This window comes from Benincasa hispida, chromosome 10, assembly GCF_009727055.1.
Source record: "Benincasa hispida cultivar B227 chromosome 10, ASM972705v1, whole genome shotgun sequence".
Classification (NCBI taxonomy): domain Eukaryota; kingdom Viridiplantae; phylum Streptophyta; class Magnoliopsida; order Cucurbitales; family Cucurbitaceae; genus Benincasa; species Benincasa hispida.
In genome coordinates, this window is record NC_052358.1 from 62,142,252 (window position 1) to 62,152,340 (window position 10,089).

The 10,089-nt window shown below is 34.0% G+C and overlaps 1 pseudogene; it reads right to left on the bottom strand.

Moving 5' to 3' along the window:
• The window catches only part of LOC120089177, an 18,131-nt pseudogene extending 9,081 nt beyond the window's left edge, over window positions 1-9,050 (bottom strand).
• Window positions 9,051-10,089: the final 1,039 nt, after the last annotated feature.

A 10,089-nucleotide genomic window follows, 5' to 3' on the forward strand; every position in this document is an offset into this window, starting at 1 on the left:
GTAAGCTGATAGTTCTGTAGGTCACTGCTACTTGAGCTTTCTTCACCAAAAGCTCCCTCATCAATCAAAGTCCTTTGTAGTTGAGGTTGTCTACCATCAGAACTAGATGTTGATCACTGGAATCACCTGAACTAACTGATGGCTGTGCTTTAAAATCAATTCTAACCTCTGCCTCAACCTGATCAACTATCTGCTGTTTTTGCTGCTCTTTGACACGAAATGGTATCTCTGTTTCATTAAAGGTCATATCTCTGCTGATAATGCATTTATTTCTCCCCTCTTCTAAGTACCAAAGTTTATATCCTTTAATACCCTGAGGATAGCCAATAAACATACATTTTAGTACCCTCTTATTCAGCTTCCTTTCCTTAACATGAGCATAAGCTGAACATCCAAACACTTTGAGATGATTCAAGCTTGGAGCTTTTACTGTCCATATCTTCTGAGGAGTCTTTAGGTCTAAAGCAGAAGATGAACTCCTATTAATAAGATAACAGGCTGTTTGGGCAACTTTCCCCCAAAATTTCAAGGGTAATGAAGCATTTGTCAAGAGACATCTTGTACGCTCCATAATGTTCTGTTGAACCTCTCAGCTAAACCATTCTGCTGTGGAGTGTACGTAACAGTGAAATGCCTCGTAATTCCCTCAGATTTACAAAATTTATCAAATTTGTGATTCACAAATTCTTAACCATTGTCTGTCATCAGACACTTTACCTTCCTACCTGTTTGGTTCTCAACCTGCTTTTTCCATTCAAGAAGTTTCCCAAAAGCTTCATCCTTTTGTTTCAGTGGATACATCCACACCTTTCTTGAAAATTCATCAATGATCGACATAAAGTATCTCGAACCTCCCATTAGAAGGTACCTGTGTAGGACTCCATAAATCTGAATGAACATAATCCAAAATTCCTTTGGTAGAATGCTTCTCTTTTCCAAACTTCACTCTGGTAGACTTTCCCATTATGCAATGTTCACAAAAGGAAGTTCAATGTCTTTAACTCCTCCAAGTAAACCTTGTCTAAAAGAGCTTGAAGACCTCTTTCACTCACATGAGCTGATCTGTTATGCCATAACGTGGACTTATCTGTTTCTTTCCTAGATGCAACAACAACACTACCTGAAATTGCAGTACCATCCAACACATAAAGACCATTCCTCAAGGTCCCCTTCAGCTTAACCAAAGAACCCTTAATAAGATTTAGAACTCCATTCTCAGATTTATAAGAATAACCTGCTCTATCTAATTCGCCCAGAGAAATTAGATTTCGTTTGAGTTCTGGAACATACCTTACATTTGTAAGAATTATGATCATACNAGAGCCTTTTACTTTTAAGGAGGCAATTGTATCTAATTCGAAGGAACAATGGAATGATGCTATGGAAGTAGAGTTGCTCTCGTTGTAGAAGAATCAGATATGGTCATTAGTTCCAAGGCCTCCTAATCAGAAACTCATTCAGTCAAAGTGGATTTATAAAATCAAGCTAGGTATAGGAGGTGACAGAAAGCCTAAGTATAAGGCTAGACTGGTAGCCAAGGGCTACACTCGAAAGGAGGGAGTTGACTTTCTTGAGATTTTCTCTCTCGTGTTGAGGCATTCATCAATTCGATTAATTTTATCTATTGCTGTTCACTTTGATATATTTGTTGAACAGATGGACGTCACCACAGCTTTTCTTCATGGAGAATTGGAGGAAGTGATCCATATGGCTCAACCTAAGGGTTATGAGGTGAAAGGAAAGGAAGACATGGTTTGTCGTCTTCACAAGTCCATCTATGGACTGAAGCAATCACCGAGACAGTGGTATATCAGGTTTGACACCTTTATTCTGAAGTAGAGGTTTCACAAGAGCTCATATGATGTCTGCGTGTACTGGAAACTATCTCAGAAAGGTACATATATTTATCTACTTCTGTACGTAGCTGATATGATCCTGGTGTCTAAGGATTATTCTGAAATCTATGATCTCAAGAAACGGTTTAGTAGGAGATTAAAGATTTAGGTGAACTGAAAAGGATCTTAACATGGATGTGAAAAGAGATAGGGAGAAACATTTGTTAACCATTTCGCAGGAGAGTTATGAGCATAAACTACTTGAGAAGTATAATATGTCTGGTTGTAAGGTAGTTTTGACACCCTTAGCATCTCATTTTATGTTTTCTTCGTCTCAATGTCCTGTTACTGAACACGAAAGGTTAGAGATGTCTAATATTCCCTGTTGTAATGTTATTGAAAGTATTATGTATTTGATGATTTGTACTAGGCCTGACTTGGGATATGCTATGAGTATGACAAGTAGGTTTCTGTCAAATCCTGGGAAGGAGCATTGGAATGTAGTTAAATGGGTGCTTCGATATTTGAAAGGTAATGTCAGTGTATCATTGTGTTTTAGTAGGGATTATGATAAATCAACACTGTTGTAAGGCTTCACAGATGCAGATTACACTGCAGACCTTGACAAAAGAAAGTCTCTATTAGGTCACATTTTTCGTTTGTTTGTTAATGTGGTCAGTTGGAAGGTTGCTCTACAGTCAGTTGTTACTTTTTCTACTATTGAGTCAGAGTATATTTCAGTGGGTGAAGCTGTGAAAGAGGCAGTGTGGTTGAAAAGGATAGTTGGTGAGCTGTTATCGCAGGAGTTCATTCCTATCGTCCGTTGTGATAGCTAGAGTGCTATTCATCTTGCGAAGAATCTATCTCATCACGAACGATCTAATCATATCGATGTCAAATTTCATTTTATCAGAGAAGTTGTGGCTCAGAAAGATGTTGAACTGGTCAAGGTTCACACAGTTGGAAATTTGTTAGATATGTTAACCAAGGTTCTTCCAGCCCATAGGTTTAAATACTTATTAGATGGGCTGAATATTAAATATGGATGATAGGGAGATTGGAGAATCAACTTGACAGCTAAATATTCTTGTTATGAGGGAGATTTGTAGAAAATAACAAGGTATTTAAGTGGGCTTTATTGGGGATTTGGTGAACAACGAAATTCTGGTACATATGAGCAGATGACAATTTTGTAATTAAACCCATCTTCTTCGTTAGGTTTGGAAAATTTCGTGAAGCCAAAAAAAGAAAAAGAGTTGCAGCCGTTTCTTTCGAGGAAGCAAATAAAGAGAGGTGCAGCCGGTTCTTTAGGGAAGCAGACGCACACATGTCCGTCGAGTCAGCGTTCACCTTTCCGTTCGAATTTGACGTCAGCAGTAGGGAGTCGACGTTCACCTTTCGTCCGGCTTTGACGTCAGCAGTAAAGAGTCGGCGCGGGTACTCATCATTCGTAGTGGGTGTCCGAACGTGAGCGTGGGTGTCTGGTAGGTGTCCGATTCGATCTAGGCGGTCACCTCGGTTGTGGTGGGTTCTGGTTTCGATGTGGGTTCGTCGGTTGTGAGCCACAAAGAGAGATGCGCGGATTTGTGCATGGTTCGCCGGTCAGAAGGCAAGTTAGTGCACTTGATTTGGGCTATTTTTCAGCAGGTTATCCTCGGTTTTAGAGACGACATCGTGTGCGGATCTCTCGATATCAGTGGGTATCAAATTACAGATTGATGATTATCTAATAAAACTGATTCAATCTGGTTTTCAAAGTAGATGTAGACCAAATTGGTCGAACCACTATATATCTTGGTGTTCGTTCTTTATTGCTTTCGATTTAATCTTTTGATTGTTTGCGTTTTGTTTGGCCATCTAAGTTAGGTTCAAAACAATCAAAAGTTTAATTTCACTTCAGTTTCTCATTTTATTTAACCATATTTCTACAAGAAATGTAATGCGTTAATTGTCGTTCATTGCCCAAAAAAGAAAGAAAGAAAGAAAAATTTTAAAAATTGAAAAAAAAAATTACAATCCATATTTTATTCAAACAAAAATGGGTTGAATTATTGAATAAAAAAATTTCAAAACAAAAATAGTAATCATAAAAGTATATTATTTATAGTCTAAAAAACTGCATCAGATATCCAAACATTTGAACTCAACTCTGCAACCTAAACACAAACATATGAATTCACCCCAAACACAGACATATGAACTCCACAGATATATGAATTCCATAGAGAACTTCAGATATCCTATCTCAACTCAGCGCTCCAAACCTCTTAGTATTAGCATTATCTCTTAGCTTTGTTAGATTTATTCATATATATATTTTGAGTCAACGGTCAATTTTTGCCACCTTTGATTTATATCACAAACTATAATAGATATAAATTAATTAGTTCACATTTGAACTTAAACCCAAACTAAAACCTTTTAAAAAATTTGATGTGATTTAGTTATATGGACCAAAGTAGACTTATTATATCTATTTCTTTCCTATTGATATTTAATTTATAATTTACCATAATAATAACATTTAAAATTCCATATAATATTAATGGCAACTAATATTTATCAATCTAAATCATTTGATAAAAATTTAAGAAGAATAATTTTTATGAAAANAGAACTCCATTCTCAGATTTATAAGAATAACCTGCTCTATCTAATTCGCCCAGAGAAATTAGATTTCGTTTGAGTTCTGGAACATACCTTACATTTGTAAGAATTATGATCATACTATCATGTGTTGAAATTTGAATTGACCCAATTCCTTTTACATCACAAGCACCATTATCACCAAGCAGAATGGATCCCCCATCATTTTCTTGATAGTCAATCATTCTGATTAGGAGTCATGTGAAACGTGCACCTTGAATCCATGATCCAAACATTCTAAATATCTCTGCTGGACACCATCAAAACCTTTGTTGAATCATGTCCATCAATAATATTTACTGCATTAGAATCTCCTTGATACTTCCTTGCTCTTATTCAAAAGGTAATTTTTTCTAAAGTGTCATTCTTTATGACATAGGAAACACTTTTTGCTTTTCCTCTTTGATTTTGACCTGATCTCGACTCTTTTCCTTTTCCATTCTTTGACTCATTTCTACCTCTGGCCATGAGTAACTCTTCATCCTTGCGTTCCTTTTTAATCTCAAGATTTCTCGTTCTCAAGGCATCCAATACTATATCCATGGACAATGAATCCCGTCCATATTTAATAGCAGCCTTAACTTCTCGATACGATTCTGGCAAAGAATTCAGAAGAATAACTGCTTGATTTTCATCCGACATCTTCTCACCGATGTTATTGAGATCAACTATAATCTTCTGGAATTCATCTAGGTTCTCTTAAGCCTTTACATGAGTCCATCTTATATCCAAAGAATTTCTCCTTTAGATACAATTTATTTGGCAAGGACTTAGTCAAATAAAGACTTTCCACAACTCTGCTGTAGTAGTGGAAACACTCCATCTGACAGGTACAGAATTATCGTCGAATAGGCCATCTCATCCATATCCCTTTTTTCAGCTTATGTAATTGTTGGTGGAAGGTTATTTTCGTCTAAGATTTTGGCTACTTTTGTTGTACCAGAATAGCTCTAATAGTTTTTCCTCCATAACCCGAAATCACATTTCCCATCAAATTTAACAACTTCGAACCGTGTAGACATCAAAGTCGTCTGTCAAATTAATTTCAACAAAATATCCTGACCAAAGAATATACCAGCACACACTACCACACACCCTCCTTGGATCAACTGGAGCTCTGATACCACTTGTGAGAGTTTCTAAACCTAACTTAAATAGCCAAATAGAACGCAAACGATCAGCAAAAATAAATAAAAAACACAAGATATATAATGGTTCGACCAGTTTGGTCTACATCCACTTTGAGAACCAGAGCAATAAAGGAATTTTACAAATTACAGATAATCAATGAATTCACCAATCTGTAATTCTAAGATCCATTGATATCGAGAGATCCGCACACAATGTCGCTTCTGAAAACTGAGAACAACCCGCTGCAAAATAGCCCAAAACAGTGTGCTACCCGCCTATGACCGGCGAACCACCAAAACCAGATCTACAGCAAACCCACGGGCTGAACCGGAACTTACCGTCGCACCTACTCCCTAAACCGGAGCTGACTGCTGCTGCTCTTCCACGCAAGAATCGGTGCTGACAGAAACTCACGCCCACGCCGTCGACCTCGCCAGACGGAGAAAACCCACTGCTGTTTTGCCTTCCTCAGTTCGGCTCGTGGTCCTAACCTTGCCCCTCAGGCGGCTCGTGGTCTATTCTTCGTTCAGCGGCTGCATTTTGTTCTTTAGCAAAGAATCAACGCAAATGTTTCCCTAAGTGGAAAGAAAGGGTAATTTGTTTGTCATTGTTCATTATTTACAAGAATGCTATTGAGCCTTTAATTTTTCTAAACACTCAATAAAACCCACCTAAGAATATAATATATTCTCTAATACAAACCTTCATAAATATAAAATTGATATTGTTTTAGGAATCTAAATTCAAGTGATGTTGCATAGAGACCATTCTTCTTATGGTCCACTTTGTAGAACTTGTTACTTATTCTTTCTAAGATATCTTTAATTTCACTCTTAAAGTGGTATGATATTCTAAGATTTTGTAAGGCATCAATGAGCTCTATTTGCTCCAAAGAGTATCTTCTTTCTCCAAGTAATGTCTTAACTTATCCTCTGAGTTAGTTAAGCCGTCTTTGATATATTTCTCCCTGAGATTAACGTGAAGAGATTTTTGAACTAATGACATCCACATATTTTCATTGATAAAAAAAGAACATTAGCATGAAGAGATACCACACTTGTTGTCTATTAGTTTTTTATTTCTTTTAAATTAAATAAGGTTTTTTAATCTCTTTGTATAATATATTCAAAATATCTTTCAAAATTGCGCATATAATAATTTCAAGTGGATTTTAACTAATTTCAATCGTTTAAAATTCTAATGTTAAGATAGCATGGTGGAATATGGTTTTGAACATTTTAAAAAACTACTTAAAAAGTATTTTATATTGTAAAGGAAAGAAAAACACCCCTATTAAGTGTTTTAAAGTGCTTCCAAAACAAACAAAAGTGTTCTTTTTTTTAAAGTTAAAATTAGTAATAAAATTCGTGTTTTTTGAATTATTACTATTTAGTTAATAAATACTCGAAATACAGAAAATATACGTATATTTTAATGTTGTGAGGTTGAAAGAAGAAGGCGATAATATATATTGTTAACAAATGCCACATGCTTTTATCTTTTTCTTTTTCATGTATATATTTAGATTTGTGATGAGACTTTTTTTTTCTTATAACTTAAGCGACAAAATCCCACAATGATTGTTTTGAACGAAAATTCAAACTTCAACAATTAAAATAAATCTTTTTAAAATTTGAAGTATAATTGAAACCAATCTCATAGTTTATAAATATATATTTTTTTATAATTTAAGCTAAACATTTTTGTATTATTATTATTGGAAGAGTATATTGAAATGTAAAGGAGAAAGAAAGAAAGAAAGAAAGAAAGAAAGAAAGAAAGAAAGAAAGAAAGAAAAGTTCCGTATACTACGACTCCTATACTATGGTAGTATGGACAATTTTTCATATTACCTCCACTTATTGTGTGTCANTTTGAGCATTTTTTAGTTTCACATTTTTGTATTTTTCATATTCATTATAGGACTTTTACTTATAATTAGAATTATTTTTACGAAATTGGTGAACATAGATTTGTGTATCTAACCTTTGAGAGAGTTTTCTAACCTTATTTTTCATCTCCAAGCTATTGTAAAGTTTGTTCTTGATCACCAAAAAGAGCAATTGTAATGTGTTGATGTCAAATTTTGGCCAATGAGTGACAACAACGGTAAATTTGTAATTTGAGGGAGAGAAGACCTAAAAATAAAGAAAATGGACTTTGATGCGTAAGTTAGTAAGAGAATTATAGAATAAAAAAGAAATAAAAAGTTCAGGTTACCTTTGATGGAGCGATTATGGTGTATTTATAGAGGTTTTTATCTAGGATTTATCTTAAATCTACTAGGATTAGAATATGAATTTCCTAATCTCAGATAATTAGCTAGGATCAAATCTTATCCTATCCTATCTTATCTAATCTTATCTAATCTATCATTTGGTAATTTTTTTTCTTATTTCTTCAAGCTAAAACTCACCATCAATATTAGCCCTCACTCCCAAGTTGGGAATCATGGTCAAACTTTTTGATTTGTCATAATTTGAATGCTTGGAGTCCAATTTGTGATAACATCATGTTGCAACTTCTGTTGTACTTTTGTACGTGTTAGGTTTTAGGCAACAATTTTTGCATTTTTCTTATCCCATCGTGAGATCGTTCTCAAACTCTAGGCCACTGGATCAAGCTTACCCGAGTACCTTTGTTAGATATCCTGGTCCACTAGTTGAGTGTGCTTTCTCCACCCTTAAGTGGAGTCATGCGTGTTTTTTTTTTTATGTTGTACTTCACTATTTTAACGTAAGTATGGGCATATTGATCTAGACCCCAACGCCTTTATGGGTGATCCCTGGCCATGGGTCTTGCCGAAAGTGCCCAGTGAATCCCTTTGTTAGGTTCCATCTGAGTTCCAAGTATGGATCCGCCACACATAAACAATGTTAAATGCACTGTTTATATTGTACTTCTAATCTCCTTCTAGGTATAGACATACAAACATAGCTCTTCTTTTGTTACTTGTGACTTTTGAGCTTTAAAGGGGAATATTGACTAAAACATCANATTTAAGCTAAACATTTTTGTATTATTATTATTGGAAGAGTATATTGAAATGTAAAGGAGAAAGAAAGAAAGAAAGAAAGAAAGAAAAGTTCCGTATACTACGACTCCTATACTATGGTAGTATGGACAATTTTTCATATTACCTCCACTTATTGTGTGTCACGTCAACATACTTTTTAAAATAGGGTGAGATTCACTGACATTAAAGCTATATCTTATAAATATTTATGAAGCTAAATTTATAGTATGAACAAGTAGAGTATGGTACTACCATATTACTAGAAAAATTTCCAAAATACATACCGTGAAATCATTATGTAATGATTGAATAAATTCATCTTTCCACATAGGAGGATGATAATTTGCACATTGTCTCACAATAACATTATCATATCGTGTTGATGCTTTTAAGCACATCCTACCTCCAACTCCAACAGATTTTAATTGAAATTTTTTACGTCATAAGTTTAAAATGTGTTAGAAATGCATAAGAGGAGATAAAAGTAATTGTTTTCTTAAATATGTTGTAGAGAAAAAAAAAAAAGAAAAATTAGGCTAAGACGAGAAGATGAAAACCTACTCAAGTTTAGATATTTAATTAATAAAATTATTGAGTTTGAGGTTGTTAGAACGACATTGACTGTAGGGAAGATTATTGTTTGTTTGTTTGTTTTGTCTTTTTTTTTTTTTTTTAATCATAATCTGCCAACTTGTTCAAATTATCGTGTTGCTCAGGTTTGCTATCACTTCGGTATGAATCTCTTAGTATTAGCATTATCTCTCAAAATTTTTAGATTTATTTATGTATATATTTTGAGTCAACGGTCAATTTTCGCCACTTTCAATTTCTATCACAAACTAATAGATATAAATTAATTAGTTCACATTTGAACTTAAACTCAAACTAAAACCTTTGAATATATTTGTGATCCTTTTTCCTTTCCAATCTCTATCAATGAGTGGAGTTTAAGTCCTAATCTCTATCAACTAATGAAGTTTGTTTACTGCTATGTCTAACAAAATTGATTAGTAACATGTCAAAGTCGATGTTTTTTTTTTTGTCAGATGGGTTAAATTACAAAATTAATCCATCAATTTTGAAATCTGTGACAGTTTCAGTTTTCAACTTTCATAAGTATCTAATGATTTAGGAACTTTATATTATGTCAAATAAATTTTTAAAGTTTCAATTTTGTGTCTAATATGTCTTTAACGGTCTATTAAATAATTAAAAATGTCTTAATCTATTACATACGTTTAAAAGTTTAAAAAGAAATAGACATAAATTATAAAGTTGAGAGACTAAACTTATGAGTTAACTTACTTTTGTTTGGGATCATTTGTTTTAAAAACAATGGAAAAAATCTACCGACTTTTTAGAAGTGTTAGGTACTAATTAGGATGGGATGATCTCCAACTAATTGCAAATTTAAAGAAATGTGAGCATGGTCGTTTGATAACGTTTTTTTTTTTTTTTTTT